The 27,412-nt window shown below is 26.7% G+C and overlaps 1 protein-coding gene and 1 pseudogene across 1 annotated transcript in view; both read right to left on the bottom strand.

The window, feature by feature from the left end:
- The window catches only part of LOC112601605, a 269,568-nt gene that overhangs the window by 191,317 nt on the left and 50,839 nt on the right, over window positions 1-27,412 (bottom strand). The window lies entirely within an intron of this gene.
- LOC112601664 lies at window positions 7,587-25,184 on the bottom strand (annotated as a pseudogene).

The raw sequence follows: 27,412 nt of genomic DNA, 5'->3' as shown, positions 1-27,412 counted from the left end.
AATATCGTGTATATAAAATATTGGTTTTGTGAGTATGAACAATGGCTAATTTGAAACAAATATGTACAATGTACTATCATACTCGATTATGCCTTATTAATCTCTTAATCGAAGTTTTGAATCAAACAAATACTTTCAAGTTCTTTACTAATTTCAATTGTTTGAAAACTGTTAAGAACCAAGATGGATGAGTTAAAAACAAAGATAAAAACGACTACATTCATTTTTAAACTTTATGATGCGTTTAAAGGAAATTAAATCGGGAAAAAAGACAGTTCAAGCGAAAATACACTGATCTAAAATATTCCTATAGTGTCTGGTGCTCCAGATTATACAAACTTGATACAAATTTAAAGAGGTTTTACAGCTCATTGGAGCTGTAAAGTATACTTTTGGGTAAAAATATGAGTTCGTTCAGCATTAATGAAATCAATACTTTACCATTTGAATATAAATGTAGAATAAACATAGAATTATTTAAAATAGATGATTATTTTGTATTATTTTAATAAATATTTAAAATTATGCATAGCACTTCCACGATTTAGTATTCACGTATAATGGAAAAATTCAAATAATTTAGAGAAAATGAGTTCGTAAAATTAAACATCTGGTGTATTTTATGTATAAAAAATTAAAATTGAATCGACACTGAAAACGAAATGAAGATCAAATATTATAATGTATAATATAATAGTTCATTGTGTTTGACAACTTTCATATTTTATAATAACAAGTGTAAACAGTGTAATATTTTACTGTTAGAATTTTTAAGTATTCTGTATTTTAGCATGCACAAACTAAATTCTTAAGGTTATTCATTTTGATTTATATCTAAAACACGAAATCGATTTTGTCTAATACTGGTTTTGGAAAAAATATTCCCATTTGTTTTTATTTTTTTATTTTGAAAAGTACTTTATGTAAAGGAATTTTAACTTTACTGCCTAAAATATTGACTAGATATTATTTACTGCTATAAACCACTCCTAGTGTAATAAATAGATGTATTGAAAGTAGTGTTGGTAACAGATAATTAATAATTTATCTACTGTACTATGATGACTGTACTAATTTTTATCTATATAATGATAAAGATAATAACTCTAAATTTTATCTAGATAAAAATAAAAATTAATACATTTCTTCTAGATAAATATCAGACAATTTCATTAAATTTTAAAATATTCAGTAATATAGGTACAGGTATTAGGGGGAGATAAAATATATCAATTAAAAAATTTTAAAATTTAAACATAAAATAAAATAGTTAATTTTTAAATAAGCTTCATTATAAAATAACAGATCAATCTTTGAGTTAATAAAACAAAAAAAAAAATAAAATAAAATAAAAACAAATATATTTGAAACTATAGAATTTTTAATTTTAATTTTTTTTTTTTTTAGCTCATAAAAATAAATTATCTAGATAGGTACTCATAGATAAGTGATAACTAGAGTTTTATCTAGATGAAGACAAATATAAATTAGTTGAAAATTACCTAGATAAGATATAAGATGAATTAATTTTATCTAGATAAATTTATCTAGATATCTAGATATTTCCCAACACTTATTGTAACTATTTCAAAAGATAATAAAAGATAGAAAAGAAAATACATATCATCGTAAGATAAATACATTCGTCGCTCGGAATCTAAAACAAATAATATTGTTGAATTTTTCTTTTTAACGAAATCTTCAAACTACGATAAGTAAATGTAATACAAGTATAATTACATACACATTACTAGAAAATGCATTAATATCCTTAATAATAGTACATAATACGTGACTTTTTTGAGGAAAGTTGAAATTAAATTAAATTAATTTTCACAGTTTCACCAATAATATTTCATTTTCTTATATACATTTATTATATTATTATTGTTATTAAATTATTCGTAATACTATGGTTGAATTAATTTTTGTTAAAAATATTACATTCTAAAATGTGATTATTTGTATACTCAATATTTATGAATGTGAAAATTTTAAGTCCCCGAGAATATTTATTTATTTATTTTTTTTTTGAATTACAACAAAATAATGAATATTACTATGTATAATTTAAATAAGTAATTCAATTGATAATACTATTATGTACTTAATACAAGTCATTTTTTTAATGTATTTCAACAATCTTAAATTTTTTACAACGGTTCTAAAATATGTAAAGGAAAAAAAGATTTTATTTTATTTTCAATAAACTAATATAAAGTACAATTACAGCTCGTTATATATTATAAACCATATAAATAAATGTAGTTTTTAAAGTTTACTTAAAATTACCATTAAATTCGCTTTATTAGTTCAATAAATTATTTAAGTGTTACAATATATTCGTTTTCATTTGCGGATTACAACAGCACTAGTCAATATTTTAATGAAATAATATTCTGAAAATTACATTTATTAGTTTTAATACAATGATCATGACATACGTGAATTATAAGAAATAAGCTTTTACATATCTTGTTAGAGTGATGTGTCAAGGTGTATATGTTTTGATACAATTTACATCACAAAACACAATCAATATTTGTTACAAAGTCTTGTTTATAATATTATATATTTATATAGAAGTATATTCACTTGTTTTGAAAATAAAGAATAATGATAGGAAATGTCTAAAATGTTTTAACTTTAACTAAGTGATGGTATGAAAATTCCATAGTTTTACGATATGATTTTATTTTATTCAGTAAACACTTTCAAAATGCTTTTATGTGCTCAACTTTGTAAAGTATCTTAAAAGGCCCAAGGTTTCTTTCTGTTGGTGATTTGGATAAGAAAAAAATGAAAGTGAAAAAATATTTTATCACGGAGCGTTGGAGTTTCATTAAATTATTTTACTTAAACTCTTTTTGATTTTGAATAGTATAATATTAGAATACGAGTTATCAACAAAACATTATATAACTCTATAATATATGACATCTAAGTATTTTTTAAGGTCATGTAGTTTCCTACTAATATTACGTAACTTTTTAATATTATTTATTTACGGAATGTATCGTAGAATGTTTTTTACAATGTCAATGGTGTATTTAAACTTAATAATAGTAATAATAGGGTTTTTTAAATAATTCCTTAATTTTTTAACAACTTACTTTTCAATGCATAATAGAACTATATTATATATGAATAAGTGTGATATTAAAAGTATTTCCTTAAGATTTATAATAATTTACTTAATAATTAATGCATTTTTGACACCTAGTATAATAATACTGTGTTTGATGATGAAATTATACAATAGAAATGCGCAACCAGAATTCGTCGTGAAATAATACATACTTAAACTGACTGTAAAACGTCAAGAGATCCTTTATAATTAATATTATTGTGATAATATCACAATTAAATGCTGGTTTCAATAGCAAGTTTTGAATTGCAGCAAAGGTATAGAGTAGCAAATACTCACTCCATTCCACTTTCGATTCAAACAATTTGAAACATACTGTACGTATTATTAACTACCACCTCCAAAATATTAAATATGTAAGAATATACGTGTTCGGTAAGAGGATAAAAAAAAAAAATAATAATAACTTTCTATGAAAACAGGAGATTTGACTTTTTTTCTACACATTGTTGTTATGCATAATGTAGTATATTATAATATTATGTATCGTGATGATATAGATACATTAAAGAAACTTTCACATGCGAGATTGTAATCAAATTGTATCCTTAGAAACTTTTTCTATGGTAACATGTACAAATTATATGGTTGAATATTTTATTTTCCATACTAAGCACACCAGATTTATCGATTTAGTATAATATATCTATGTTGATAGTTGTTGTTTTCAATAATAAAACATTTTCAACTATATTCAAATGTTAAATTAATTTTTTTCTAGATAAAAATTGTAAGTATATCACAAATATTTTTATAAATATCTGAAGATAATAAGATAGGATTAGATCGGTGAAATAGATACAATTTGTTTAAAATATTCTTGTAAATATATTTTGAATGGGAAATAATAGAATGCGTATGGTAGACCAGCATATACTGTAAGTTTCTTTTATTGAACCTAAAGGTAGCTAATGTCCGTGTGCACTATGCAGGCACTATTTTTGTTGTCGCCCTGCATACTAAGTAGATGGAAAACGAAGTCTTTATTATATTTGGTAGAGCGAAAACTGTTCACATTTTAAACTTTAAGAACAATGCTAAACCGTTCTAACCTCGTACTATATTTATAAAATACTAGTACATTTACTGTATCATTGTCATTCATTATCATATATTTTAAAATAAGTATAATGAAACTGTCGAGATAATTTTTTATTTTGAGCATCAAGATGGATATTTTATACGAATTAAGGAGTTTCGATATTTAATTATTTTAATTCTTATTAAATTATTTACACCATAAATAAGTATAACTTTCAGTGAATTTAAATTATTCATTAATCACATATTATATTATTTTAATTACTATTTAGCAGTTAAAAAGTATCATTTACTATTTTAATTTGTTATTAATAATTTTGTATAATTATTTATAAAATTTGAATATATTATATAATAATAATTAAGTGCTTTCGCGATGTTCTCATGAGTTCCAATATTTTTATTATTTTAAGTTTATTTAATTTAGATACTAAGAGAATAAAATTACTAATAGAATTTTAATGCTATAAATGTATTATAAACTTACTAATGTTAAGAAACGGAATTATGTGAACTAAAATAAATATATCTAATGTAGTAATATTAATATACAAACATTTTACATTGTTTAAATTTAAATTTTGGTACTTCGTTAAAATTAAAAAATGTGGCTGTTATAGATACACTACACATGATGACTTCGTGGTTTATAATAATAACAATAAATTCTGTTTAAATTAACTTTTCATAGAGCGTCCTATGGTGGTATTAATTTATTTTTAAATTATAACTATCCTTTTTAGTATTAAGCAGCTGAGTTTTAAAAAAAAATTATTGATGCAAAGATATGAAAATACATCAAAATTCAAACGAGTAGTATTTACCTTAAGTTATTATATTTTTAAGTTTAAACATTAAGTAATAATAATGTGAGATATGGATATGGGATCTATGATGATTTGAAAATTATATTAAAATTAATATTATAATACCAACATTTTAAGATATTCAAAAAAAGGTAAAAATGTCCAAGTATAATAAATATTATAGTAAATAGACTAAAATTAATATTACATAAGCATATCTTATATTTTATGTAAAACCATTAAAATAAATATGGCTATTGTCTTTAATATTTAAAGATTAATGACTCAGACATTTTTCGTTAAAATGTTGAATTAGATAATATCATATAACGATTTTCAAAAACCTACTTGCTCAAAAATTTACAATGAAAAGTGGTTCTTGTTTAAAATTTACTAATTTATGTTGTTAAATCAAGTCCATATAATATACAATTTAATGTATTAATAAAATATAAATATCTAAAAGAAGATAAAGTATAAGCAATATTTTTATCGGTATTCATAAATATATACAAGTAAAAGTTGTATGAGTAAATGATAGAAATAATGTTTCTTCCTAATTTCGAGATATTGATTCACGGAAAACAAGCACACTATTAACAAGAATTATTTTATAAAACAAATAGGTAAACAAAATAACCTAATATTTATTTTTTCGGTACACATAAAAAATGTGAAATATTAAACAATACTTAACCTGTTTTATTTTATATAATTCATACAAGATATGATAAAAAAATTTTATTTTTAAAAAGACTTCAATAAAAATTTCGAAAACTGTTGCTAAAAAGTATATTATTAAGCTAAAAATGTACTAATATAACAATGTAACTCAATTACCTATCAAATATTTCACAATATATAATGATATATTTATTGATATTACTATTATTGCTATTGAAAATGTGTTTATACAGATGATTACAAGTAAATAAATATTTATATAGCAATATCACATTACTAATACGACAAAATGTAGGTTTTTTATACTTAGCTTAATAAAGTTGAGTTTTATTTTTAAATATTTTCCATGTTTTTGGCTATAAAAATTAGCAAATGGTAAAGTTTTTTTTCTATTTTTTTGATAATAATATATTTATTCGCCAAACCGTTTCATAATAAATCTTAATATTTGATATACAATTTGGTAATTTTGAATTTTATCGTATGTAAAATAATAATCAAAATACACTATTTGTTTATTACAGTTATCACACCTTTGATGTAACGGTCACGCAAATAAATTATTTTTTTTTTTGGATAAAGCATAAATATTGGTCATTATAATCTATCACAGTAATTATTATGTTTATAAATAATAATAAAAAAACACTCTACTATTATACAAGTAACTAAACCCTAAAAAAACTTATTTGCGGAAATATTATGTGTTTTAAATTTCAATAAGTTCAATAAATATAACGAAACTCGGTGAACTATGCATAAATAATTTAATAATGATATAATGTATACGAATACATTATTTAGACGTTCATTGCTGTTGAAAACTGACATTTAATATATTGTTATGAGTTTATGATTAAGTAGTTTATCACACAATGTCACAATGTGTTACATAATAATTATGCACTAAGAATAATTATTTATGTTACTATAATAAACAACAATATTTTAAAAATTCAAAATATTTACATTTTATAATTAATAGTGAATGAGCCAAAGTAAGTTGAAAGTGGGTCAGATTCATCCAGAATCTAGTTACGTACCCTAGGTATCTGCAATAAGGAAAAAATTCAAAAAATAAAATACAAAAACGTCTTCTGGATAATACATTTAATATTAATTTAATGACGACGACATTAACAATTGAACATAAAATAATAAATTATATTAAATATAATAATAATGATAAAAATAATAAACTCAATTAAATTCATAAATACAATAAAAAATTAATACAGGTGGTGGAGGAGGGATAGATTACAAATTAATTTACGGTTTTACTAAATACATTACTGCATTAAAAAAAAAAAAAAAAAAACAACAACAACAAACAACTGTGAACACAAACTTGCAATTACAAAACTTCAAAAGACAACAAACAGAAGCTGTACTGTTAATTAATTTAAGTATATAATAATAATAATGGTATAATGCGTATTAACTTCGTGGTATTGCGCCAAATATGCATAATTATACTCTTGTAAAACAATTTATTAATTATAATAAAGCAGTAAAGTACCTACATCAATATACATGTGTAAGTATCGACTAGGTTTCCATTAAATCGTATTTCGTAGAGTTGAATATAATAAAATAGTAGGTTATCTAGCGAGTTTTGTTATCACTGCGTTAAATATACGGAAAAGTACGACACGGTACAGTGGATATCTGTTAACGTCAATATGTCACAAACCCGAAAATTGTTTTTGAAAACTGTTTCATATTAAAAAAAAAACTACTCTGGAATTTAGGCTACAGTTATAGTTGATGCATCAAATCTACACACGATACAGAAGAATAAGTTGCTATGTCATTATAATTTTATACTATTAACATCATTTATAAAACCAGTTATTTAAATGTTATGATCGATAAGATAATAAAATGTTAAACAACCTTTGCTCAAATTTTTTGAATTAATGATTATATCTTAAAATTTATGAAGGATTCAGTGTAAACAATTTTAAAAACAATTTAAGTAGGATAAGGAAAAACACATTTTGCAGTGTCATAGCATTTTTTTTTTTTTTTAATTTTAATTTTAATTTTGTTATATTTATATATTATTAACACAAATGTCACAAATAGAGTAATAAACGTTTTAAAATCTATTTCAATGTAATTTATTTAATTAACGTGATTGTAAAGTATTTGATAAGACGTAAAATTCATGAGGTGGGATGTGATGAGACGTAAAAACGTGAGTGGTTCCTTGTGCAGTCATGTTTTTTTTAAACTTGAATAAAACTGTTTTTATTTTAACGGGATATATCAAACAGAAAAAAAAAATTGATATGATATTGATAATAAAATCCTCTTCTGTACGACTTTTCGACCACGGCCGTAGCCTGAGAGGAGGTTTTTTTCTCGCGCGCCTAACGGTTTTCGCAAACAGTTTGAGGGCGCGCGGGACGTCAAAGCCCCGCGTCGCAGCGGTCGTCGTCGTCGGTCATCGCCGGCCGTCATCAGACGTACCCGCTGTCTGCCATGTGTTTGGCGATGGACGCGAGCAATCGGTCGGCCTCCTGTCCACCGGACTCGTTGATTAACTGGATGCGCTCGTCGGCCGTGCACTTGGTCAGCCGCTGCACGTCGGGCGGCTCGGCGTTCACCATGGCCGGCAAGAAAAACGAACTGTGCGCGTAGCCGTACAGACCGTGTGCGCGCATCTCGGCGTGCACGTCGGCGGCGGTCAGCGGCGCGGGCCGGCCGCCGGGCGTCACGTCTGCGACGCCGTCCAGGTAGGCGGCCACGTACCGGTCCCAGTGCGCGGTCCGGTCCGCGTCCGTCGTATTCATGTAGAGAAAGAACGACAGGTCGATGGCCGGCGACGCGTACCGCGCCTGTGCCGGGTCCAGCGCGACGACGTCCACGGGCCGCCCGGTGGCCGGGTCGTACCGGTACAGCAGGTTGTTGCGGCAAAAGTCGCCGTGGCACAGCACGGCCAGCGGCTCGACCGGCCGCAACAACGCGGCCATCGTCGCGCTCTCGCCGCTCAGCGTGGCCCGCATCCGGTTCATCGACGCTTCGTACTCGCCACTCGTGTCCGAGTCGAGTAACGCCTTCACGCCCCGGTTTCCGATTCCTGCGTTTACGCGCACAAACATAAATATTATTAATATTATTATTTTTATTATAATCGTTGTACATCTGTGTGTGTGGCAGGATTGCGACGACGGACTTTAACAAGGGAAACGATGGGCGAACACCTACTCGATATTTGGAAAATCCGATTCGACGATCCGGGCGATTGTGGCCCAATAGTGACGATTTTTCCCGCTTTCGATTACCGATCGCAAACCGTGTACAAAAACTGTTTTCAGTAGTTATCAAAAATAACTATATGCCTTTGCCTTTAGGATTTGTACGTAAACAGGCGCAATAACAGCGTATTCACATGAGCCAAAACGATAATCGGCTAGAACAGTGCGTCTTAGTCTAATGTAGGGATTAAGAAAGCAGATTAATTGCTAGATCGCAAAACTAGTGAGACGTGGCTATACGGTGATACAGATACAAAAGAAACCATAAAAATCGACTTAGGTATTGATATGAAATTGAAAATTCACATTTTTATTTCTTGCATACAATAATAATTAATTACGCCCTTTACTAAATCGATTATATAATATAGGTATATTATAATCTTTTTAATATTTTTATTTTTTTTAGATAAGTATTTTTAGTATTTTATTGACTATTGGATGTTTTAATGCATGTACCACTACACTTTGCATGACAAAAATTCATTTTAGTTGTCAATAAATAACTAAAATTATGCACTTTAATCCTATAATTTTTTTTTTTTTATTAAAAACAAAGTATTTTTGTTCACTATTTGGCGATTTGTTAAAATTTGATAGATCTTTAAAATATGTTTAAATGGAAGCCCGAAGTTTGAGCGTATTCAGATAAGTCAAGTAATGAGCGCGATTTCACTTACCAATTTGGAAACGTTATGTTTGTTAGTTGTTTTATTAATGCAGCTATTTTATAATGTTCAAATTAATTTATATTTATAGAGCGTTTAATTTCCAGTAGGTACGTTAATCCTTTATTGTGTTCATTTTATTGCACAATGTCTACATGCGTATAATTCGTTTAGTAAGTTTACTTTAAACTAACGACTGTTGTTACAGCTTATTTTATCTATAAGTACAAATTAAGTTCATAATGGAGCGAAAAAACAAATAATATTTAGTAATAAAAAAAGTGCAAAATTGATTATGAACATAATTCAATTAGAACTTATAAAAATTAAATTAATAAATACAACTATTTATTAACAATAATTTTATTAAAGAATTAAAAAAAAAAAAAAGAAATCGTTTCTAAATTATAAAATATATACAGAATGACAGAATGACAATTTAAAAAATTATCTTTGTCTCATATGAACCAGTAAAAACTGAAAATTTAAGCTCATAATTGTAAAAATAAATCCCAAAATGACTTAAAACAGTTCTAAGGTAAAAGAGATACCCTGGCTTTAATGGTAGGCAGTGTGACACCTGTTAAAATATTGCTACGGAGCAGACACATACACAAGAACATAAGTCTTATTCAAGACCGTATTACACAGGGCTTCTATCTGTCGCAACCAATCAAAAAAATAGGCACCACTAAAAGGCCAGTTTCTAGATACCTGTACGGACGACTGCCAAGTAAGAGATATCGACGGACAGGGGAAGTCATGTCCATTATATAAATACCAAATCTACCCTTGTTAAATAAATATATACCGAATAAAAATAAAATCGTTATTAACCGTAAACACACTACTAGGAGCGCATATTTACTAATCGGTACGACAACGCAAATATATACGAGGACATAATAATATTTTGAATCAATATTTCTTTCTGTCTACCTTGTTTGAATCTTTAAAATTGCTTCACAATACTGAAAAATAGATGAATCGAAGATCTAACAACCAACAATAACAGACACCCGACACGAGCTCAACGACCAGCGACGAAGCTAACCGTAATATTATTCGCGAACGCCAATTACTCACTAAAGTTCGGTCAAAATCTAGTAACCAGTCATCATCACGGACGCTCTTGACGGCGAGGGCTAACTATAGTCTATAACTCTACAGGAACGCCAATCGTCTATCATGAATCTAGGTAAGAACTAGTTAGAGTCCCACCCTGCGCACCTGCTTAGGTCCCAAGCACTTTTCCGATCGCTGAAAGATAGGGTTTGAATCCTTTGATTCCTATATAAAATAATTAACCAATATACATCAACACATAATATGTATTTTATTGGGGTGATTGTAAACTCCGTCAGAACACAGGTTAAGATAAAAAGGTAATAAAAAGTCTAATATAAACTTCGCCAGTTTGTTTTGCTTAGCTGCTCAGTGCTCATGTTGTCTCATACCTTCTCACATTAAGTACGTTAACATCAATTGCGATTATATATACTAATGGAGTAATATAAGACTTAAAATATTTACAAATTGTATCACATCATTTTAGTTTATATAGTTGTAGGCATATGATAAAATCAGGCATTTTATTAAATGCCTAGGCATATAATAAAAGAATTCAATGTTTATGCAAATTCACTATCTGCCTAGACATTTAGTTAAATGTCTATTTCATGCCAAGCAAATGATAAAAAAACATTTCGTATTATTTTAAAAATTTAAATATATTTTCTATCAGTTATTTATTGCTATTTTATAATTAAAAAAAATATGTATTATTTATTGATATGAAAAACACGTAGGTATATGAAATAATATGTTTAATTTCGTGTTCATTATTATTTAGTATTGTTTTAAAAATGAAATCATAAATATAATATACAAGTAATAACTAATTAGATGTGATAGACGTAAATATATTGTAAAGCCTATAGTCAGTATAGTACGAGTAGTGAGTACTATATATTCTTATTAAATAAAAGTAAAAGTTCCATTGGTTTTTACCTAGGAAAATTAACGTAGGTACTAGGTTGTATGAGAACCTTATCTATATTGAGTACCGTGGGACAAATTATAATCTTATCGATTATAACGACATACATATGACGTTACGGAAAAAGATACAGAACATACGATTAAATTGTACAATAATTTAGTTTAATACATGCATTACATTTACGTAAATCGTGTGTAGTGTGACAACAAGTAATAGGTAACAAAAACTTGTAGTAATAATATAACTTTTTTATTTATTTCTTATGATTTCATTTTTAAAACAATAGTAATAGTGGACACGAAATTAAACATATTATTCCACATAGTTATTATATTATTATTATTATTATTATTATTATTATTTTATTTTCTACGTTTTTTACATATCAATAAATAATACATACCTTTTTTTATATATAAAATAGCAATAAATAACTGATAGAAATTATATTTAAATTTTTAAAATAATACAAAATGTGTTTTTATTATTTGCCTGCATGAAATAGGCATTTAACTAAAAGTGAAATTGCATAAACATTAAATTCTTTGACTATATGCCTAGGCATTTAATGAAATGCCTGATTTGACTATATTCCTACGACATATACATTACATAACTATATATTTTTGGATTATTAGGTATAACGATTATTTACTATGATTTTTTTTTACTACGATTTAAATATTTAATGTAAACGATATGATATTATATTAATATATATTAATTAATATTGCATATTTTTTTTTTAAATATATATCATACTAATTGTATACTACTATTTGATTTTCTCAGTAGCGAAGTTTACATGAACCTAATTTTATCTGTTTTTTATTTTTTTCTGGCGGAATTAACAGTAAAAAAAAGTAATTGTGGCGGAGTTTACATGCGTCCTTTTATTTAACGTCTGTTCAGGTCCGATACTACCCGCAACGATTCACTTGCTTAAACCAATCATGCGGCCCGGACTCAAATCGTAAGTTATTAAGAGCTTCAAATAAAAAAAAAGTAATAAAATATATCACGGTTTTTTTTTTTTTTTTTTTTTTTTTTGGGACAGTTGATCTATCTGGACTACACTGTTTCAATATTAAATGACATTAAAAAAAAAAAAAATTATCTACGAAATTCCTGTTAAAGCATCAAACGGTTGATAACAAACGATTAAAAAGAAAATACAATTTTAATACATTTCTAATTTGCTAATCAGAAATGTTTGTTTCTACTGTAAAAGCTGTATGACGTGAAATCTTAAAAAAAAATCATGTAACAAAAACGGTATGATTCAATCAATGTTTTACATCACTAATCAGTATACTGATTTATCACAAAATAGTTTTAAGAAATAAGATGATTAAATAAAATTTTATATTAATAGTATCATGAATTTAAACTATATATTTAAAGACAGCATTAAAAATATTCCGTTTATTATTTCATAGAATTGATTAATTTTGATTTTAATGTTAAATTTTACTATTTTTTTAATTTAAATTATTTTTGTTTTTTTTTTTTTTTTTCAGAAAATGGAATTAATATAACAATTTAATTAGCTGAAAATAATATGTTTAATAAGATAGAATTTTCTTTTTTATTCAGTTAACTGGAAACCTATCTCAAAAGAATGTTTTTGTTGGCCCATTATTGCGATTACATTTAAACAAAGTTCACAGCAACATCGCAATGTCATTAATAAATTAAAAATAATAGTCTTGCTTAAGAATGCAGCAATATTAAATTTGCTGAATTTTTATTTTTAAATTATAATATTGTCTTTCAAAAAATACCGATAAAGACATTATCGTGATTTTCGGTTCAAGTTAACTTGACTATATTTTAAGTTTTTGATAACTTTTAATTGAAAATATTATTTATTATAATATTTTAAATTGTTTATAGTTATTTTATGTTTATCCTGGTAATATGAAATTGAAATTGATTAGTATTAAGTTGTTTACCATTGTACAAATATACGTGAAAAACTAGATATTATTTACTATTAATAATATTTATACCCTTATAGCCTTAAATGATTATGACTCTGATTGTATTTACATTTGGGCTTCGATATAACAGAGTTTTTGGAATACGTTAAATCTTAGTACCAAGTAGTCATAAAAAAAAATCTCCATTTATTTTGTGACTGTAGCGAAGTTCTGAGGTAGTAGAGGAAACGATTTCTCTAGACCGTTAAATTTATATTAGGGTTACAAAGTTTATGAGACATTCTAGACAGAATTAGTTTTCTGAGAAGCGCAAAATTTCATAACGTAACTTTAACTTTTGACGTATTAAAATAATGTGTACCTCGTTTAGTTAGTAGTTCGTCAGTAAAAAAAAAAAAAAAAAAAAAAAAAAATACACATACAAAATAATACAAAATTGCTATTAGTAACCCTATAATATAATATATCACCTACATGTTATCGGAGACAAGCACAATGTATTGACAGCAAACATCAAAAGATTTTTTGATGTTAATCTTCTAATAATATTGTAGGTAAATACATTTTTTTTTTTTACTTCTCTGACCAGTAATCTGAGTTGAATAGAATACTGTGTAATTATCATTATTTAGAGCTTATATATGCATGCATTATATAATTATACATATTAACAGAAGGTTTATTATATATAGGTACAATATACATTATTCAATGATGTCATTCAACTGTGATACTTAACAAAAAAAATATTGTTATTTTCTTAAATTATTTCCATTTCCATAAAATTATGTTTCTTTAAACATAATTCTATGAAATAAAAATTTAGCTATGGTAATTTAACAATCAAAATAAGATAATGGTGCAGTACAGTTTTAATGATGAAAAAAAGAGTAAACGTTTAATGTAGATATTAATTATGTACACGCATACTACAAATATAAATCTTTTAATTATCAACTTTGAATTCCCATTATTGTAGCACTTTATTCCTAGTTGACATAGTGATAATAAGAAAGAATAAAAAGGGTAAAAATTAGATATTTGAGAATAACTAACACGCAAAAGCTATACAATCAAAGAAAACCAGAATTTATTTTAGGCAACAAAGATTTCGACAAAATCGATATTTTGTTTTTATTTATTTGTGGTGAGCAAAAATATAATCCTAAACTTTAAATTTTAAACAAAAAGTTATTTATGATTTATAAGTATAATTATATGATACAAATTTCAAACTATTTTGGTTTTAGTTTTAGCAAATTATAGATATTTTAATTTTTAATTTTTTTTTTTTTTAATTTTTCCGAGCATTTTTTTAGGTGTCATCACTGGGTGGCTGCTTTTATCAAGCCTATTCATGTATTATATTATCTTAGCTAATACTCTTATTGTACCCATGTGGTACAGATTGTGTACAAAATAATAAAGAAAAAAAAACAAAAATTTTCCGAGTATTTAAAAATCAAATGTTGAAGGAATTAAAAACAACAAGAAAAAATAATGATTTTTCATTACTAATTTCAGAAATGTTGTTGTAATTCAAAAAATATTTACTATACAAACTTTTTCACCATTACATTTATATATAATATATATATATATATATTATTATATTCTAAGCACAAAGTATTTTTATATATTTAGATTAATTCAAAGCTATTTATACTTCAATTTTTTTACACTTTTACATAATATTTTGGTATTGCTTTATCGGTTAGTTATTTTTTCAATATTATATTATATTAAAACAATTATTTTATTAATTATTATTTTAAATCAAAGATTTTTGACACACCAATAATCAGTTTCACCTGCCCCATTACTTAAAGGAAAATAAATATTCATATAGATAAGTTATAAATTACACTTTGACATAAAGGCTGAATCTTGAAATTATTTTTTGTACCTAAGCAATTATTAATTCAACATGAACACATAACTTCATTATTAAAGTAACCTGCATAAGTTCATAGTACACTGTACTTAATAAATGATAAAATATCCTCGAAACCTATTCTAAAGCAAGATATAAAAATTAAAAATATAATGTATTTTTATCAAGAAATAGTTTGAAAATATTAACAATTTTGACGAATTAAGTGAATATTTATATTCCAAATACTTAAAAAAAATAAGACATGTATTTTTGACAAATTTAGTAACTATAATAAACAATTGTGAAATGCCTTGAATATGTTTTTAAGTTTTTTTTACTTAAAAAATAAAAGTAATAAACATAATTCAAATAAAAATTAAATTTATGTCTAGAAAATGTTTTTATAAATAAAACATGCTGAAAATGTCAAGTCACTACAAATATTCGTTTTTGAATCACTGCAAAAAAACAAAATTGATTTTGTTTAAGATATGTTTTTGCGTAAATATTCCGATTTTTTTGTATTTTTTTCTGAAATATCTTATATTGTTATATTATACTCATAATATTGAGAAGGAAATTTTTACTTTTAATCCCTTAAAGCACACGCTGTATCCGATTTCTCCTATAAACTCCCTTTGGAGTTGAAGATTTTAGCACTTTTTCTACTATAAAAAGTACAAAATAAATAAATAATAAACACATTATAATTTAATATAAATTTATATTAAATTTAAAATTAAATTCTCATACATGAAATGATTATTATATGTAAGTGGCTTAATATTTGTTTTGTTTTGTCTTTTTTTTTTTTAACCGTAGTTGCATTTTATTAATATTCTAATTATTATATATTTTTACACAAATTATAAATTATAGATACAGAATTTAATCAAATATTAGATCAATAGAAATGTCTTGAGTAATTAATTTCATAGTTTTTTATATAGCTAGAACAGAAATTAGAAAGTTTTTCTCAGTTTTGGCCACGTCTCGATTAGCTAAGTGGTAATACAGCGTAGTGTTCTCTGTTTAATTTTTCTAAAATTTAAAACAATTATAATACACAAGAGTTTCTTTTACATTGCAGTGCTTATTTTCACTACAAAAAATAAAGATTTTAATAGTTTGAACTTTGAAGTTAACGTTATGCAAAATATATATACTTTAATATGAACATACTTTTCTAATGTCTCAAAAAAAACCACCTGACGTCTACTAACTGTACTTCGCATCCAAACAATTTTTCACGATATTCCCATTTCATTTTTTAGTTTCCTTAAATTAATGCTATTTTAAAATCATTTTTGTTTATTCAACTCGTATTTTCAAACAGTTTAATTACATTTATATCTGTATTCATTCTTACTAACTTCGAAAATGCAATTCAACTGTTATATCATTATTCATAAAAAAAAAAAATATATATATTAAAAATATAACTAAAGTTATATCAGAGCAAATCTATTTATTTATAAATATGACGCTATGACACAAACAAAATTATATTCAACATTTATTAAGTTAATCTAATTATTTTTACATAACAAGAATGACGTAAAAAAAAAAAAAAAATGATAATTTTTTTTTTTAATGTATTCAGAGTTTGATTAATTTAATAAAGATTGCAAAAATAAAAAAAAAAATCATAGCATAAAATACATTCCTTTAAAACAAAAATGTCAGGGGATTTATTATAGTAAAATGTTTAGTTTTAAATATAAGTATTTGAAATTCCTTTATTGATTTGAATCAAAATTTTCTAAACCATAAAATCACAATTAAATTCATAACATAACTTATGATTTAAAAAAATTAAGAGTTTTAAATGTTTTAAAACTATACCTACTTGAATTATAAAAATATAATCATTAGATTTAGTGTTCAAATAAAGTTTACCGAAATTATTATTAAAAATTTTAATAAGGTAAAATAAATATTGTCCAAGTAGTGTGGTAAGTTCTACGGCGGTATATTATGGTGGTTCAAGAAATTGGAGCGTATAAATTAGATTAATCTTATTTACGGCGAATACAGATGTTGTATAATATGTCCGTGTATAAACATATCGTTTAAATAAACAATAGAAAAATAGTGCTCAGGTCATATTATTTCTATTTATACATAATAATAAACATAAAATATTATATATAAAATTGTTGTTCCTAAAACTACACTACTGTCTTTTCATAAGTAGTTTTTAAAATAATTTTACCAGTTAAATGGTTATCTTAGTCACTTTCATATTTTGGTTTCATTGTATAGTGAAAAGCTGAGGTAAAGTACGTAGAAACGATTAAACTTTATTATTATTACTTATTTTATTATTATTTTTTTTTTTTGGCTATATTATTATTTTGTTCCTATATACGCCTCCTGATTATTGTAAAGAGTGTAGGTGCTAAAAATGAAAGGGAAACTTCGATGGTGTGAACGACTATAATAACGCACAGTTAACCCTCATAAATTCTAAAACTCCAAATGTTAAACGAAGATATTGCAAAAGGGGACGCGAAAAAAATAATGCGTATCGACTATCGACGTGCAGCAAAAACTTTATTTTCTTCAGTCAACAAATCTCGACTTTATCCAAGTAGAATGTACGTTTAACCCCATACCGCTTTTTTTTTATTACTTTAATACTGATACCATGGCTACAAAATATAATTATAGCACACGAACAATAAACAAATATTTTAAATTTTTTGTTTGTGCACAATAAATAAATAACATGTAAACTATTTTTTTTTTTTTTTTTGTTAGAAATTATTAAAAATTTATGTTATTAGACAGGTTTTTCAGGATATTCAAAGTGTAGAGGAATATTAAATGTTTTTTTTCAGAATGATATCTGAATCACACTATTTTGATTGTAGTTATTCAGTTGTTTTATAATAAAAATATTTAATTAACTTGCAGTGAAACAAGTTAAAATTAAAATTATAAAGGTCACAGTGCAATCGATTTGATAATAAATTTTCGATATTGTAAGTGTTTAAAATTTTTTTTGGGTGACTATTTCAATAATTACATTTTTGTAACACTATAGATAAAAAAAAAAAAAAAACTGTCATGCTTTTTAAACCTATGATTTAATGATATGGTTATTTATTAATGTTTTCTTTTATTAAATTTGATTATTAGTAGAAAATACACACAACTATAACGCAATAATATTCATTTAATAAAGGTAAATATTATTAAAATAATTTTTTAAATATACCATATTATGAAAAATTTAAAGAAAAAATTAATGATTATCAAATCTTGTAAAATGTATAACATACGAAGCCTGATATAATTACATTAGGTATACTACATCGTATACGTAGTATTATGGATAATTGAATAATATTTTTATTGAGTACTAAAAAATACATAAAAATAAACAATAAAGTTTTCTAGAAAATACCTAACTGTATGTAAAATGATTTTTTAAACATACTTTTTTTTTTTAATTCAATTTTTATCAGAAAAACTTCTAATAGTGACAAAGGTAATATAATTTGTTTTTAATACATATTCATTTATAGACTATATATTAATTCTTCGGAAACCTAGTTAATTTTCATCAATCAATAAAGACAATTACGTTGAAAACACGATTGACAAGTTTGATTGGGGTTTCAGTAATCAATCTTCAACCTTTTTTTTCTCATAAAAACGACTTACTTCAACTAATAAAATCCTAAAATTTGTTCATGATCATTTAACTTCTCTAAGAGTTTTTTTTATTTATCTCTATAATATAATAATATTATGAATAGCTTTCAATTATATTAACATTAATTGTTTTTTTTTTTTTTCAGAAAAAAACAATTTATCTTATTTTTCTAATAAATAAAATTGAAATAAATAAAATAATTTTCTAATTTTACATAAAATACTATGATTTTATTACTTATTATTTAAGTTTAACTCCATTCAAATCTTGTTTTGTTCAATATAATATAATAAAATGTATGCATGTTCTTAAAAGTACGCAACAATAAATTTCAATAAATAATGGTTTGTATTACAATTTTAATAAAACCGAAAATAGTTGTTGTTTTTAATTAAATCAATTACACGATTCCTAAAAACTCAGCACCATATTACTGTTTCTAAATAGTCTGAATCCTGTTGACAAAAATGTAGATTGTAATATTAACGGTGTATTTGATTTGGAGACACTACTTTAAATTTAATTAGTCAAATTTCACGCTAATATGAAAACCCCTCGTGTTTCTCTTCATTGTGGTAGATAGAATTTCTGTAATCATCATATTATTTCATTCTCTCATCTAATTAATGCTAATTATTTAGTATAGTGTGTAAAATAAACTACGAACATATTCGTTTATTCAATATTATTTTACATTCTAATTGAAGTAAAAGCGTAAGATCAACAATAGAAATATAATTTAATAATTCGTATTATTATTGTAAAAAGGGTAATACATGTATAAAATATTAGTATATGAAAAATCATAATAAAAAAATATTATCAATAACCCATCGTGGAAGATCAAAACCAATAATACGAGTATGATACGTTGAAAAATATTTATAACTGATTTATAACATGTTTTATAATTGCCAATGATATTTCTAAACAATACTTTTTAACTATGAACATTCGAACTTGATTCTTAATAACTTATTTAAACAAATCGTCAAATCCAAACTTTAAAATAGTATTAAATGTATTTAAAAATGTTTATATAAATAACTGTACAAAGTATAAGAGTTAGTTGAAGTATTCAAACCTCTTTAAAAGATTGAATTCTTTAAGTTCAATTTATGACATACCTAAAAAAATATTAACGTGTTTACGCTTATTTTTTATTTATTATGTTAACAACTTGAAATGTATTTTATGTATTATGTATTGCTTAGTTATATTTATAAAATATAAATATCCACATTATAAAATTTAATAAAGGATTTAAACTTAAACTCGTATAGAATTTATGTAAAAAGATTAAAAGATTTGATTCTGTTGTATTTAATTCAAACATCAAATATAAATAAAAAAAAAAAAACAAAATTTAATACTAAAATTAGTAAAGTAATTATCTAAAATAAATAAACAAGTAAAAATCATTTAAACTATGAAAATATTATTTATTTCATATTCTAATTTGTAAAAAAGTCAGTACTTTAGTAACTTAATATAAAGTATTGAGTTCAGAATATAATATTGTTTTTTAATTAAAAACCCAACATTATAAAAAGTTATAAATAATACGCTTATAATTTTGGAACAAATATGAAAATGACGTTTGCTTAAGTTATTAAACTTCTAAAGCCCGCATACTTAAAAAAATAATAACAGTGATTTTAATTATATTTAAACGATGTACACTACAATTCATTATGACATACGTTTCAATTTTTTTTTAATGTATTTATGACGTTTTGTTTGCTCTAAAATTTAGTGTAAAAAAATATATATACACTTTTTAGTTTTTATGTGGTGATATCTTTTACCTGCTTCATATTCTAGAAGCAGCGGTTATTTAGGTAGTTTATTTGGAGGTTTTTATAGTTTAATTTACTTTTTTAAAACTCTTTTTAGAGCTAAGTATAATTTTAAGTTTGAAAAGAAAGATAAAAATGTGTTTTTTTCTCATTCCTTATATTTATTTTGAGGTAAGTATAAAATAAATGGTAATATATATAATTTATTATTCACAATTTTTTTTTGTTAAATTTTTTTATTATTTTATTTTTTGAAATGAAACACTTTACCCTTACGAGTATCTTTCATTCGATTAGCTGAGAATGATCGGAGTGACAAGGTATTACTATACACATCCAGTAAACGATGCAATTTTTAAAAATCGATAACTATTGACTTGCCAACTAATACCATTAATTCAACGTGGTAATATAATGCGCTTATATTTTAGAGAATTTTACTGGAAAAATATTTCTCACAATCAATATTCAAATCATCAAAACGACCCATTCTTAAATATATTAAATCCAATGGAATAAGCAGATTGCTATACCAACGACAAAAACGATCCTCTACATTCATAATAGTCAACGAATCCCGATCATATTTATTTAAAACAACTGTTTACATGGCTAAGAACTTATAATATAAACTTGCACCATTAATGTACCATCAATATACGACAAGAATCAACATCTAAAATCAATTGCAGTAACCATCACGTAAGATTTTACTTGAATAAACCATCGATGCTCAATAATTTCCTTTGAAAATACTATCGTTTTCACTGTTAAAGACTTATATAATACCTTCTATTTCACATCAGTAACATTGAAACTACAAAACCACGAATCGATACCAGGTCCAACCAATGTTACAAACTACATGAAGTCATGAATAACAAACCATTGACATTCAAGTTCAATTGGAGAAACACTAAGATTCACTACCTCTTGGCGTGCCCTCTAATATTCGTCCACAACCACATAGTTATGCGGTTTTCTATCCCAAAATGACCCTACAACATAGTTTTAAATGCATTCCGAATCATAGTGGGCCTCAGAAAACCCACATAGTTGAGTGGTGATTAGCTGGAGAACATGGGGCGTCCCTAAGATAAGTTTATACATAATTCGACTTCATCGTTTCATCCTCGCTGGATTGATTGTAAACAGAAATGTAAGTTTGTATTACACAGAAGTATAAAACTATATTATATAAGGTATTAAACACCTAGTATAAAATTATTTCATATAGACGATACAAAAAAAAAAAAAAATAATAATAATAATAATAAGACGTTATTTTTAGTTATTATTGTCATAATAATATTTATTATTTTTATTATTTATTATTATCATTTATAATTGTAACATATTTATTTAGCATTCATGTATTAGAAATGACTTAAATCAATTTATTGTACTATTATAATATTGTAAATATAGGTAAAGTGAGATAGTATATAAATTATAAGTATTAATTATGGTTTTCGATTTATTTCTATTTAAAAATTTAACATAAAACAGATTATAACCTATGCTTTATATATAATGTTGTTTAGTGTGTGTACCTATTATGTAACATATGTAGATGAGTAAGACTATTGAAATTACTATCATATTATACTATATTATACTCATTACGTAATATGTATCATATACAATATTTATGAATTTATAATATGTTTTAAGCTGTTAAATAAATTAAATATATCTATTGATCAATTCATCGTATTAATGATACACGTTTCTCTGAAAATATCTAGATGGACACATAAATATATGTATACTATTAACTACTATATAATTCTTAAATAACAAATAATTTAATATTTCTAAAACTCTACAATGAACACAATGTCCAGAGTTGAATACCATTGTTTTCAAGGAAAAAGTTTTAGCAGTTAAAATTTAAAACTGTAAATACTTATTGCTTAAGTTTTATTTTTCAAATATACGTGAAATGTATTGATATGACATTGTCACTGTTGTTAAAACTATAAGAGAGAAATACATTAATTGTAAAGAAAAAATTTTCAAGTGATAAAACTTTTTTAAATTATTTGTCGATAAGCCGGGGACTGTAAAAACAGTTAATACTAAGTTCAACTATTCACAGTAGGTAATTGTATTTTTTCTTTATTTACATTACACACGTACGTACATAGTTAAGTGCGTAGCTACTCAAAAATTGCAAATATTTAAGTTTATACCGAGCTAACATTGACCGAGATTTGATGTGTTTGTTTCCGTTGAAAAATAAACAAAAGTCTGCACTGTCAGAAAAGCCCAAAACCACAAAGCATTTTCTAAACCAATTTATACAATAATTCAATAAACATGTGAAAAATACGAGACCCTATACAAGCGTGCGTGAAAGAGGTAGTATTAATCATAAAATAATTTAAGGAAAAAAAGTATAATAGATATAAAAGAAGGAAACATCTTTAAGAATAACGGAAACAGATCTTTTGTTGGCTCTATTCTGTGTAGTACTTGTATTTATGTGAAGAGGTAACCTAGTATAATATTACAATTTCACTAAAACAACCGCATTGATAGTCATAGGTAGTCCGTCGTCGAATAAAAATAAAAATATATATTGTTTAAAGTACAGTCTTGTGAAGAATTCAAATTTGAGCATTTTAATATTTTATTTTTTCAAATACAATTTTGAATACATTTAAAAAAAAAAAAAAAAAAGTATTCAAATATCGATGTCGGACGTGTATTTTTATTCGTGAAAAACGATTGTATAATATTATATTGTCCGTATTGACGAGTAGATATGAATCTTAAATTTCGTTTGAATTTACTGCTAAACAAACATACCGAAAGTCGCGGAGAAAGAGAATCGACATATTATTATTATTATTTATATCGATCGAGAAATCGTAATCGATAAAATTGTTCTCGTAATATTATGACGTAAACACGGTGCGATATCCTGAACACCGAAATATGTCGCGTCGTTTAAACGCGCCGCGGTATGAACGGGGGGGGGAAAAAAAAATGAAAGAAAGTATATTCTTCACAAGACCGCGGAATCTCGAAATAATAATATTTACAATCGGGCGCGGCGATCCGACCGGTTGCGCGCCCACTGTTAGATACCAACCTGACAGAAAACGCGGACTCCTGTACCAGTGCCCGTCGTACCATTGGGTCTCGACCAGTGTGGCGGTGCAGAGGTCGGCGAACGGCGTACCCGCGTCCCGGCATTCGGCTTCGTTGTACGGTTCAGCCCGTGCAGGGCGCCCAACTTGCGGAGCGCCAGCAGCACGTGCTCGGCGTCCAGGAACACCCGTTCGTCGGTCGGGCGGTAGCCGGCGGGCGACAGGCTGGCCAGGACGATCACCTGCGGCTGTCCGTCGGCCGCGTCGCCGTCCGGTGTCGCGTTCGAGTACAGGCACCGCGGGAACAACGCGAACGCGGCGGCCGGGTCGGCGGCGCGCGCGGCCAGCTCGGGCAGCAGCCGGGCGTAGAACACGTACTCGTTGTAGAACTTTTGGTGCATGTTCATCATGGCCGACAAGCGGGCGTCCGCGTTCTTGAACTTGACCACGACGGGCACGCCGGCCGCCGGACACTCGGCCCCGGTCAGGGCGACCGTGCCGAAAACGATGTCGGACATGAACTGGTCGCCGGCCGCCGCCGCGACCGCGCCGTCCGGGTCGTCGGCGCGGAACGACGCGTACACGGCGCCCGGCCCGAACGCGCCGTCGGCCACGGTTCGCGGGAACACGACCGTGCTCAGGTATTCCACGCGGGACGACCACGTGGCGTCGTCCACGGCTTTATCGTCTCCCATCGTCACGCCGAAGTGGACGGACAGGGAAGAACGGCGGTTGGCGAGGTAAGAGTCCACGCAGTCGCTGTGCCGGCGGCAAACGATTTCCCGTTACCCGGGGTTTAATCGTCCGGAGCAGAGTATCGTTTGGCGCCGCGGAGGTGCACCGACCGATGCGACAGTGAAACGTATTCTGCGCCGGCGATCGCCGCGTAGTGACGCTGCTCCTCCGGCCCGCGCGTCGGACTGTATAATGTTCGAGTGTAGAGAATCGGGTGTTAAAAAATCGGTTAGTGATTACATAATTGATTTTTTTTTTTAACTTCTCCTAATTTCTTCAAACTCTGCCGTTGCGTGTGCGCGTTGCACGAGCACCTATTGAAAATCTAAATCGTTTTGTCCTTTCGTCTTTGCCTCTGAATGCCTGCAGAAGCATAATCCGTCTCGGTTAATGATTCCTAAACCTATTCGGAATATTAACAACAAGTCAAATCCAAAGACGATGTTTCAACAGTCTATATCGGTTTACCCGTCATAGCCATTCATTAGTTATGTTTTAAATGATATATTATGATATCTTATGGCGATTGATTTATTGACATTTAATATTTGTGCGTAGTTAAGCCGTGTTCAATACATCCCGAACTGATTATGAAAAAAACATTTTTTTTTCTTGGCCTCATGAAATATGCCTGCCGTCGATTGATATCTCTAGTCGGTACACTGTACCTTACTTCCCTAACACCTTAGGTTATTCACAATTTTCTATTATGACCGCATATAAATATTTATACACTTGGTCCGATTGCTCGAATTCCACGTCAATAATAATATCGTATTCTTGTTAATTACAAATCGTATTATATAATATGGTTTTATTTTATTATTATATTATTATTATCATTGCGTAATTGAGTAGGTTAAATTTTTATTTATAGAGTGAGTGAGCATTTTTTTTTCTTTTTTTTTTTTTTAATGGCGTTAGTCTCGTATAATAAATGATGTGGACTAATGGCGGTTTTTCATTTTAGTTAGACACACGATAGTTAGATTCATAAAATATTCATAATCTAATAATTTTTTATATGTAGTTGACTTTGTAGTGGTTATAGACTTTATACATCACACGAATCACCGTACTCAAATATTATCATCTAAATAAGTTACTTTCACTTGTAAGTACATGTTATATACTCAAACACACATGTAATTTATTTTTTTTAATTTAAGAAACTTAAAAACGGATGGCGATTGTACCGGTCAACTCTAAGTTTAATTTTGGGTAAAATTCATAGCATTATTCCACTATGATAAAAATAAATCTAACATTACATTAACTCGTTTGGGCTATTATTTTTACACTATGTAAAATTGTACACATTATATCAATTATAGTGTAAACTTATAATAGTATCATATAATTAACTAAATTATTGTAATATGGAGACGGTATAAGATTTTTTTATTGTAAATTAGAAACATAGTTCAACATTTCCATTGCTCAAAGATAAAACATATTTTGTAATTGTAAAAAAAAAAAAACAGTTTCTTTCATCAGTGTTTAATACGTATAAGTATATATAATGTCATGTTTATTATATTTATATAATAAAAATTATAAGTGCCGTCGTCGATTTAAATTAATGGCGTATAGACGTATAGTGATAAAGGTATGTAGATAATAGCCATAATCGGATTCTGAAAAAAAAATTCTAGTAAAACTTTGAGCAGTGTAGAATCGTTGTTATCCCATCAAATATTATAATGGACCCAATAATTCAATATAATACGAGCTAATAAGTCTAAGGGATAATCTATTACGTTAGCATAATACAGTATAACAAAAATATATACCTACCTGATTACAATAATCTTTACTCAATCAATAGTGTGATAATTTTTTAATTGCTGATTTGCTGTAAATTTGTATAGAAATGTACACCGTTCACAATAGTATTATAGTATGCTGAAACTGCCGCATGATAATGTAATAATGTAGTATGATATTAACGTATAACATGCAAAAACACTAAATAATCGTTAAAGGTCGATCATCATATTTATTTTTGTTGTATCTAAAACCTGTTTTATTTAGATGATCATTTTGCTAATGTTTATATTATATACGGTTTTAGAAAATATTAAGGACTGATTGTATTGATCAAAATTATCTTAAATAAAAACAGCACAATATTAACGTTTTAAAATATATATATAAATAGCAACGGTAAATGTATATTTAATTAAAATGTATCAGATTAAAAAAGTATTTCTTTTAAAAATCTTCACAAATTAATTAATTATACATGTAAAAAGAATTCACTTATATTTTATATTACTGTAATTTAATCAATTATATTGAAGAAGGACAATATAGCAATATAAAAAAAGCTAAATAATTACCAATAGATGTTACAGTCATCCGTAATAATACGTATTAAAGGAAATAATATAATAAACAACTTATCATCTGTAAAAGTTAAGAATGTCTACAAATATTGAACTGTTGATAGTATAAAGCTAATTGGGATTACTTTCTGCAAAACTGTAGGATTATAATAAACTATTTCATTTTGATGACAAATTTAAAGGTTTTAATGTAATTATAGAAATAATTATAATACATTTAATCTGTGGATAACTCATTTAGAATAATCGTTAAAATATGAATAAGTTAAGTTATTTTATTTACAAATTTATTTTATACAACTCAATGTTCAAAGTATTCAGAATAATTATTAGATAT

Source organism: Melanaphis sacchari, unplaced genomic scaffold, assembly GCF_002803265.2.
Source record: "Melanaphis sacchari strain LSU unplaced genomic scaffold, SCAv2.0 Contig7_pilon_pilon, whole genome shotgun sequence".
NCBI lineage: Eukaryota > Metazoa > Arthropoda > Insecta > Hemiptera > Aphididae > Melanaphis > Melanaphis sacchari.
Note: the sequence above shows the minus strand (reverse complement) of the source record. Positions and strands in the feature narration are given on the sequence as shown.